Source organism: Acomys russatus, chromosome 20 (genome assembly GCF_903995435.1).
Source record: "Acomys russatus chromosome 20, mAcoRus1.1, whole genome shotgun sequence".
In the NCBI taxonomy this organism is placed as follows: domain Eukaryota; kingdom Metazoa; phylum Chordata; class Mammalia; order Rodentia; family Muridae; genus Acomys; species Acomys russatus.
Genome location: NC_067156.1, coordinates 52,846,917 through 52,857,195, shown reverse-complemented (window position 1 = coordinate 52,857,195; position 10,279 = coordinate 52,846,917).

Below are 10,279 nucleotides of genomic sequence, written 5' to 3'. Positions count from 1 at the left end.
TCAGAGGCTTCCTGAAGCTCTTTTGAGTTGTTTACCTTAAGAAGTTTAAGCAGTTTCCCCTGCAGGATGGAATGTCAGTCTCGGAGAAAACTGTTATACAAATTTGAGATTAAGATGCCTCCTGCACTTACAGCTCTGTATCCATGTTTTCTGGGAGGCATTTCCCCTATGTGTTCACAGACACAGTGAATGAAAGTCAGCCATCTTGAAGCTAGAGAGATGGCTCAGTGTTTAAGAGGCCATATTGCTCTTGTGGAGGACCCAAGTCTATCCCAGTACCTATGTCAGCCAGTTTACAACCACCCCTAATTCCAGAGGATCTGATGATGCCTTCTTCTGGTCTCTAAGGGTGCCTGCACACACACACACACACACACACACAGAGACCACGCACGCACATATCCAGAAACAGACACAGACATACATGTAATGTTTTCTTTAACTCAGCCGTCTTTATCTTTACTTCTTCTATATAGCTGTGGTAGTTTGAATGGGAAACATCCCAGAGACTCACACATCTGAATGCTTAGTCTGCAGTTGGTAGGACTGTTTGGGAAGAAGGAGGAAATGTGACCTTATTGAAGTGGATGTGTCACTAGGGGATGATGGGTTTGAGGTTTCAAAAGCCCATGTTATTCCCTGTCTAACCTCCTGCCTTGTGCTTGTGGATCAAAATGGAAGCTCTAGCACCTTGCCTACCTGCCGCCATGCTCCCCACCATGACTGTCATGGACTCACCTTCTGAAACTCTAAGGTGCATAAACCTTGTCTTCTATAAGTTGCATTGATCATGAAGTCGTATCACAGCAATAGGGAAGTAACTAAGACAATATCTATATTAAATTTGCATCACTGTGACCAAAAGTCTAAAAAGAACAACTTAAAGGAGGACTTAACAAAAAAGATGTATTTATTTATTATGTATAGAATATCCTGCCTGCATGAATGCCTGCACACCAGATCTCGTTATGAATGTTGTGAGCCACCATATGGTTACTGGGAATTGACTTCAGGACCTCTAGGAAGACCAGACAGTACTTTTAACCACTGAGCCATCTCTCCGGCCCCTTAAAGGAGCACTTTTTTTCCCTCATGGTTTCAGTAGAGTCCAGTCCATTGTAGCAGGAAATCGGTGAGGAAATGGCTTTATTAGTGACAACTGTTTATGTTTTGGTAAGCCAAAAAACAAAGAACCACGAGTCAGGTATAACCAGCGAAAGGTGAGGAGGAGGAGGAGGCAAACCCAGGCTAGTGAGAGACCTGCCCCCGCCCCTGGGGAAAAAAAGAGAACAGGAGCTGGAGAGATGGCTCAGCTGTTACAAGGACTTGCTGCTCTTGGAGAAGACCTGGGTTCCATCCCCAACAACTACATGGTACAACCAACCATCTGTAACTCTAGTTTCAAGGGATCTGATGTCCTCTTTCTGACTTCTGTGGACACCAGGAATGCACACGGTATACATACATACATACACACACACATACATACATACACACACACATACACACATACATACACACACACATACACACATACATACACACACACATACATACATACATACACACACACATACACACATACATACACACACATACATACATACACACACATACATACATACACACACACATACATACATACATACACACGCATACATACATACACACACATACATACATACATACACACACATACACACATACATACACACACATACATACACACATACATACATACATACACACACACATACATACACACATACACATACATACACACACACACACACACACACATACAACAAAACACATACATCAAAATAAAAATGAACAAATCTTAAAAATAGTAATAGTAGGGGGCTAAGAGCACTTGTTGCTCCTGCAGAGGACTTGGATTTGGTTCCCAGCACCTACATGACATCTCATACTATAACTCCAGTTCCAGGTGATCTAACATGCTTTTCTGACTTCCATGACCACCATGCATAGAGGTAGTATATATACGTACATACCTGCAGGCAAAACACTAATATACATAAAATACAATTTAAAGTTCTAAAAATAATTTTTGTGGGTGGTTTTTTGTTTTGTTTTGTTTTGTTTTTGTTTTGTCTTGTTTTTTTTTTTGAGACAGGGTTTCTCTGTGTAACCTAGGCTGTTCTGGACTCACTTTGTAGACCAGGCTGGTCTTGAACTCACAGAGATCCAACTGCCTCTGCCTTCCGAGTGCTGGGATTACAGGTGTGTGCCACCGTGCCCGGCTCTAAAAATAATTTTTAAATGTACAGCTTTTTAGGAACAACAGTTAAGGTAGACTTCAGCCCAAGGATGGCACCACTCACAATGAGCTAGGTCTTCCCTCATCAATCACTAATTAAGAAAATGCCTTACCGGCTTGCCTACAACCATTTTATGGATCCACTTTGTTTGTTTGTTTGTTTGTTTTGTTTGTTTGTTTATTAAATATTTATTTGTTTTTTTAGAGATGGGGTTTCTCTATGTTATCTTGGCTGTCCTGGACAGTGTAGACCAGGCTGGCCTTGAACTCACAGCAATCTGCCTGCCTCTGCCTCCCCAGTGCTAGGATTAAAGTTGTGTGTCACCACGCCTGGCTGGAGGCATCTCCTCAATTGAGATTTCCTCCTCTCAGATGACGTTAGCTTGTATCAAGTTGACATAAAACTATCCAACACGAACCTAAAAGAATCTAGTCACATCCCATTCAGTCATTCCTTCCTTCCCGTTTCTCTTCCTGTCTTTCTTTTTGTGGTGCTGTGTTGAACCCAGGACCTCTTGTCTTGCTGGTCGGCTCCTTGCTGCTGCCTGCACACCTAGACCAAAGATAAAAGTGGCCTTCTGAGCTCAGCAATTGGCAACAATGCCGCAGAGAAAACGAGTTTTGGCACAGACCTTGCAGTTTAACAGAGGCTTGAACAGCCAAAGTGAGAAGGAAAGAAATCCAAAGTTGGTAGAAAACGGGGTGTCGACACCCCCCACACACACACACATGACAGAGACAACACCACAGCACACACTCACACGACTTGCCAACATTACAAGTCTACGAGTTGGATCCCCAGAGCCTGCGGTGGAGGTGGGGGATGGACAACAAACATGAAGAGACACGTGAGAGCTCTGCACTTGGATAATGTGGTAAAGAAAAGCAGAAACTGACATTTCAAGAACGAGGCGAAAGAGGAACTTGCCAGAGGACTGTGGCGCATGGAGACACACGCTAACTGCTTTACATACATTTGAAGGAGCCAGAGTTCAGAGCAGAAATGAGAGGGCTGGGTGTTGCAATAAGACCAGAAGTGACCTTTAGAAGAACAGCAACTGTAAAAGAGCTGCGATGATTAAAAATTACGCCATTTAAGGAAGTCAACCCAAGAAAGCCCTTGGAGAAATGATCCCAATTAATAACTTGGCAGGCTCACTTGTTACGCTTGGACTAACTGGTGATTCCAATGGGGAAACATCTTATCTGATGGTGAAGGCAAAGTGTCTGTTCATTTGAAGTAAAAAAGCATCTGGACCGTATTTGACCCCTGTCTTGCTCCTGATGCGCCTCCTTCTAGGTTGAGAGCTGTGAGCTCTGGACCATCTCCAGCTGTTTATTCCGACCATGCTCATCTGCCTAACATCTGTAAGGCAGGATGCTGCTTCCTTTGTCTTTTCACTCAGGAGGCATTTAATAATCCCAGAAACAACCGTGACTACAAGAGGCTCTTGTAATCCTTGGCCTGCCTGGCCTGACCAAGAGCCTAGCTGCTGCAAAATCCTGCCATCCCTTCTGAACCTTGTAAAAGTGACACTAATGAAGGGCTTTGGTCCTTTTCTCACAAATGACTTGAAAATGGGGGTGGAGGTGGGATGGAGTGGACCGTAGCTTGTTTAGGTAGAGATCCTTTCGGTTAAAGCTGCTGTAGGTAGGGCTGGGATGTAGCTCAGTTGGAAAAGTGTTGGTCTACCACGTACTTGACCCTGAGTTTGATCTCCAGCATTGGATAAATAGGGCATGGCTACAGCTGTAATTTTAGGATTCTAAAGGTGGAGAAAGAGAGATTAGGCATTCAAGACCAGCCTCATCTATACATGGAATCTGGTACTGCCTTGGCCTATATGAGGCTTTGTCTCAAAAAGAAGGAAAAGAAATCTACTACAGAAGTTTATAGATCACATTAGCACTATACAAGGGTGCCCAGTCAGTTTGCCTGGAACTGCCAATATTTCCAAAACATGGGATTTTCTGTTTAACCCTAGGATAGTCCCAAGCAAGGCAAGACCAAAGAATGTTCTATATTCTTCAAAGATAAAACTATTAAATGCTGGCCAGGAGTGGTGGCACATGCCTGTAGCCCCAGCACTCAGGAGGCAGAGGTCAGGAAATCACAGTGAGTTCGCGGTCGGCCTGGTCTACAAAGGAGTCCAGGACAGCCAAGTCTACACGGAGAAACCCTGTCTTGAAAAAAAACAAAACAAACAAACGCAGACCAAACAACAACAACAGCTAGCTGAACAAACAAAATCCAAACTATTAAATGTTGCCATGAAGACAAAAGCAGATAGCTATTGTCTGCTTGCTATATGTATGTGTGTGTGTGTGTGTGTGTCTCTATACATGAATGACACATATAAGACAAAATTGTCCTAGTGATACGTATATATGTATGTAGGTGTGTGTGTGTGTGTGCGTGCGTGTGTGCGTGTGTGTGTGTGTGTGTCTACGTGTGTGTGTAGGCACACACATTTTTTTTTTTTAACATTTTGCAGTTCTAGTTATCACACTCAGTTGTTCTTCCCTCGGGCCATACTTCCAAACCCCTGTATTTTTTATTTTTATTTTTTTAACAGCCTCACTGCATAGATCATGGTAGTTTCAAACTCTCCCCCTGTGATAATTTTTGGCCAGATTCCACTCTAACTGTAAGGCGATTTGGGCAGGAAGACAATAACAGCATATTTTAAACCGTGTATCTCTGCTCATTAGACTGCCTATCTTCTTCTATAAATACTGTGACTTGCAAGAATGTCCACACACGGTGTTTTTACTCTTCCACTTCCTGGTGTGAGTTAATTTAAACCTCCTCATTGTGGCTGGGTACTTTCCAGGCCTCAGGGAAGCTCCTTGGCTCCCTGGCAGCTAAGAAGTCAGCTGTGAAGAATTAGGCTAACTTCTTTATGGTCTTTATAAACTTTGTTTTAAGAGTTTACATTTTAGCTTTGACTCACTAATGCTCTGAAACCTGTCCTTTTTCATGTACCTCAAGTAAAACTTGCAAAAGGAATAGAGGAACCATTTTACCAGCTTGGGGTTACTTTGTCTTTTACGTGGTGGTCATTTCTTCACAGGAAGGTGTTTTTCTAATGAGCTGATATGTGTACTGACGACAGAGCATCTGAGAATCCCTTACTAAAAAGTGAACTTCGTGAAGTAAGATTTCATAATAAAACAGCAGTCTGTGGCTCCCTAACTCCACACCAGCTCAAGTCGATGAGTCATCAGCAAGGCCAGCTGGTGAGCGGAGACGGAGTCTATTGTTCGCTTCAAACCATAATGGTAACTTTTTGCTCTCTTCTTTCCTAACTGCTGCCTGGGCCCTTGTGCAGTGAGACAGACAGGGTGGGGAAGGCTCAAAGCCTACAAATTGCAGCTTTGATTGCTTCTTTTAATTCTTTTCTTCCCCACTACAAATAACTCCAGCGGGTCTGTATCAGTGGGTAGCTGTTGGCAGTATGTCTTTCAGAGTTAATTCTAACCTCCTTTATCACCAAATCCCTCCCAGGGATGAAAGAAGACTTTGCCCTCCTCACCCCCAAGGCCCCCCCCCCCCATGGCTGGCTCACTCTGGGTTCTCTGGATTTGTGGAGTGGACTGAGACAATTTACATAGATCCTTTTTATTGCTGGAGAGTGGAAAGCCCCTGCAATGCAGGAATGTGAATGGTGCTACGCTTATCAGTACTTTTTTCACCTATCAGCTAAATTTAATAATCAACTCTCCACCCCAGCATGTAACACTCTATCGGCATGTAACACTCTATTGCGTTTAGTGAGGCTTTGTGTTGAAAGCAAAGCCAATGGGCTGTGGGCCAGGGAAGTCTCCCCAGACCCACAGCAGGGGACAGTTGTATTGCAGTAACAAAAGAGAGTTTTGAAACCAGAGAGTTCCAAGTTCAAATCCTGCATCTTGACTTTGAAGGAAGCTGCTGATTTTTTTTTTTTCTTTCTGAAGATACGAGTCATGCTTTCTGAATAGGAGTATTCTGTACAATAGCTGAAATAAAATTATGTTTTTAAGTACCCAGCCATCAGAGGTGAACCAAAAAGTAGCATACATCTTGGGGAGGTTTTGCTCTTGGGATGGATTCAAAGCGGCTGTACCACCCCCCTGTGGATAAATATGACCCTGGACCTCTAAAGCCAACACCCAAATCTGACCAGATCTGACACCTGCCCTCCAAATGAACAAATTCTTGCTCTCAAATCAGGAAAGAGTCCTTCAAGATTCCTCATTAAAGCCAGGCATGATGATTCATACCCTAATCTCAGCACTTGGGAGACTGGGCAGAAGGATCACCTTGAGTTTGAGGCGTCTCTCAGGGAAGCTATCTTAACTAACTCTAGTCTTCCCCAACACTCTGAACCAGGAAAGGCTGTGCCTCATTTGCTTTTGTTGTTGTTTTAATTTTATTTAAATAATTTATTCAGATTACATCCCAATTGTTATCCCCTCGATTGTAACTTCCCGTTCCCCTTACCTCACTCTTTCACCCTATTCCCCTGCTTTTGTTGTTGTTCTAATTTAATAGATTTGTTTTATGAAACTAAAGACTTGGATTTTTAAAGGGTTTTATTGCATTCATTCATTCATTCATTCATTCATTCATTCACTCTGTGTGGGGGATGGAGCTCCGTGTGTTCGAGGCCAGCCTGGTCTACAAAGTGAGTCCAGGACAGCCAAAGCTACACAGAGAAACCCTGTCTGAAACAAACAAACAAACAAAACAAACAAATAAACAAACAAACCTTTAGAGTTCCCAGGGATTGAACTCAGGTTGTCAGACTCGGCAACAAGTGTCTCTACCTACTGCACCACCTCACCTACCCAGGTCCTGAGTTTTTATCGCATACACTCAACGGTATTTGGGCATTTGAATATTGTGCTTGAAACCTGTTACGTACAGGAGGCAAACAGAAAGTTCACCATCACCAAGAGTTGACAAATGAAAACCAGATGGCTCATTAACAGGGGGAAACTGCCACTTCCCCATCAGATCCAACAGTGCTCGGCTACCTCCCTCCAAAAGCTTTCCTTTTGGTGTCATCTTCCACAGTTCTGCTTGGAGGCTAGCTTCTAACCCTCCACTAGAATGGAAAACTAATTGGCATTTTATTGACACTAACTCTGAGCTACACATGATCACAGGTTATCAGCTCACATGATTTTCATGGTGGATTGAAACTGATACATGTATATCGCTTTATAAGAAAACATGGATCAAAAAGCAAATGACAAAATAACAGGCTGAGTCCAATGCAGAAGCAATGACGACTGCAAAACCAGGAGCACTATGATGTTGAAGAGAGGGGAGATGGGCATTACATGATTGTAACTGAATCATGTTAGATGAGGCTGTGGCAGGAGGATTAGCGTAAATTCTAGGCCAGACTGGACTACAGAGAAAAAGCTGTATAAAAGAGGGGAGGGGGGGGTAGGGAGGAGGGGGAAAAGAAGAGGAGGAGGAAAGTAAACTGTGGACTCGCTGAGTGCAATGAAGCGTTTCTCTGCTTTTTGTGAACTTCACCTAGGAAGCTAGCTAGGGTCCCAGAAATGTAGCAGCTACAAAAGCCAGAGGCTTCTAAGTTCAGTGTCTCACACTCACGTGGGCAAGGAGTGATCAGAGCAAAAGTGGATTAATCAAGATGGGAGGGGCCCCAAGGAAAGAATGCTGATATCAACAAGTAGCCCTGCTCCTCCACCCCCCTGGGCTTCTACAGGTCTTGGGGGGTGATGTAATCTCTCTCACAATTGGTACTTTCTGGACACATCATGAGCAGAGCCAGTAAAGTGTCTACCTGCCCTGTGTGTGTTTCCTTAGCCCAGAGACCTAACTTGTCCATTCAGGGATGGAATCCTATGGAACTCATGATTCACCATAGGCCCTGCCCTTGCTGCCTAAGGAAAACTAACTCCTGTGTCAAAAAGACCTGCACAGAAACAGGACATTAGAAACAGACAAAGCTCCTACACCCTGGAAGACAAGATAAGAGCACAACAAGAAAGGACTAAAGACCTTTTTCCTATTGAATGGCATTTTTCCTGGGGAGATGTGACAGAAATGTCTACTTCCCACAAAAAAGGGAACTTACTACTGCCAAAGTCCAACTGGGCAAAGCAATGAGTTTATCAGGGTTATTTTCAGGAATATGAACAACTCAAAGTTATCTGTGTCACAGAAGGAACACCCCAGCATGGGTGATGACCTGTGAAAACTGGAACCCTGGAGCTCTCTGCACCAGGTGGCTGGACAGGTCAGTATCTTCTCTCTTTAGCAGTCCTCACTTCTTATATATAATCTAGGCATGGGGAGGAAGCTCGTGTATCTAGTTAATTTCAGCGACTTCCTGGAACTTATGAGTTGATTTAAACTCCTTTGGAGTTACCTTGCTTACAAGATGTGGAGAGATAAAGATAGAGACTGAGGGAATAACCAACCAATGCCTAGCCCAACCTGAAACATATCCCATGGGATAGAGTCAACCCCTGACACCATTAACAGTACTCTGCTGCAGACAGGAGCCTAATTTAACCTTGTTCTGAGAGGCCCCTCCCCCACCCAGCAGCCAATCAGATGCTGAGACTCACAGCCAAGCACTAGGGGAAGCTGGGGGAGTCCTGTGAAAGAATGGGAAGGAAGGATAGAAGGATCCAGAAAGGATAAGAATGCTGCAAGAAAGCCAACAGTCAACTAACCTAGACCATGGGGGCTTACAGAGAGAGAAGCACCAAAGAGTATGCATGGACTTGATCTAGGCCCCCTACATATATATAACCAACGGGCAGTTTGATCTTCACGTGGGATCCCTAGTAAGTTGAGTGGGTGCTGTCTATGACAAGGACTCTTGCCTGCTTTTGATCACTTCACCTTAATGGACTGCTTTGCCTGGACTCAGTGGATGAGGAGGAGCTCAGTCCTGATATGACTTGATATGCTGTGGTGGGCTGGTGAGGGAGGGGGGCTCCCCTTTTCTGAGGACAAGGGGAGAGGGGGAAGAGAGTGGGAGGGAGGGACAAGGAAGGGAGGAGGAAGGGGGCTACTATCAAGATGTAAAATGAATATGTACATTAAAAGTAAATTGTAAAGAATAAATAAATAAATAAACTCCTTTGGAGCTTCTTATTAGAACTTCCTGTGTCCTTGGAGCTGGAGTGATAGCTCCAAGGTGAAGACCACTGGCTGTTCTTCTAGAGGACCCAGGTTCAATTCTTGCACCCACGTGGCACCTCACAACTGTCTATAACTCCAGTTCCAGGGGACCTGACACCCTCACACAGACATACATGCAGGAAAAACACCAAATGCATGTAAAGTAAAAAGAAATAAACCATTAAAAACAAACAAACAAAAACCAAAAACCCACCTGAGTCCTAAGGAACCCCTCCAGGAAGGCATGCCTTACTTTGGAGGAGATTGCTGCAGAACATGCAGATCCAGATGTAGAAGCATGAAATCTTAGCATTCATTCAGGAGACTGAGGCAGGAAGGTCTTGAGTTCAAGGCCAGCCTGAGATTCATAGCTAGAGCCTACCTTTAGCCTCAGGGTGGTGATGGGGGGGCGGGGCGGGGAATGGATTGTCACAGTGTTATAGCACATTTTGTTGTTCTATTTTATCCTACTGTGCAATACGAACCCGAGACCAAGGTCCTGTGAAGTTCCTAGTTTCTAATGACACAGATCTGAGAGAGTGTCCCCCTGTGTTGAGAAGAGGACCCCAGAGTCTTAAATCCTGCCTATAACTCTTATCAGCTCCCCCACTTCTCTGGCGTGCTGAAAAATAACATATTTGGAGATAGACCTAGAGAAAAAAAAAACTACTGTGGACAAGCATGACTACTTTACCATGTCAAGTCAATTTCTCAAAGTCCCTAAAGGAGCACCTGCTTTGCCCTGACAAAGGTTTTGTTCTTTAACTGTGACCTATTACTTAATAAGGCTCCTGATTACACAGCAGGGCGTGTCCTGTCAGGTGACCCTATCTATTTTCAGCGGC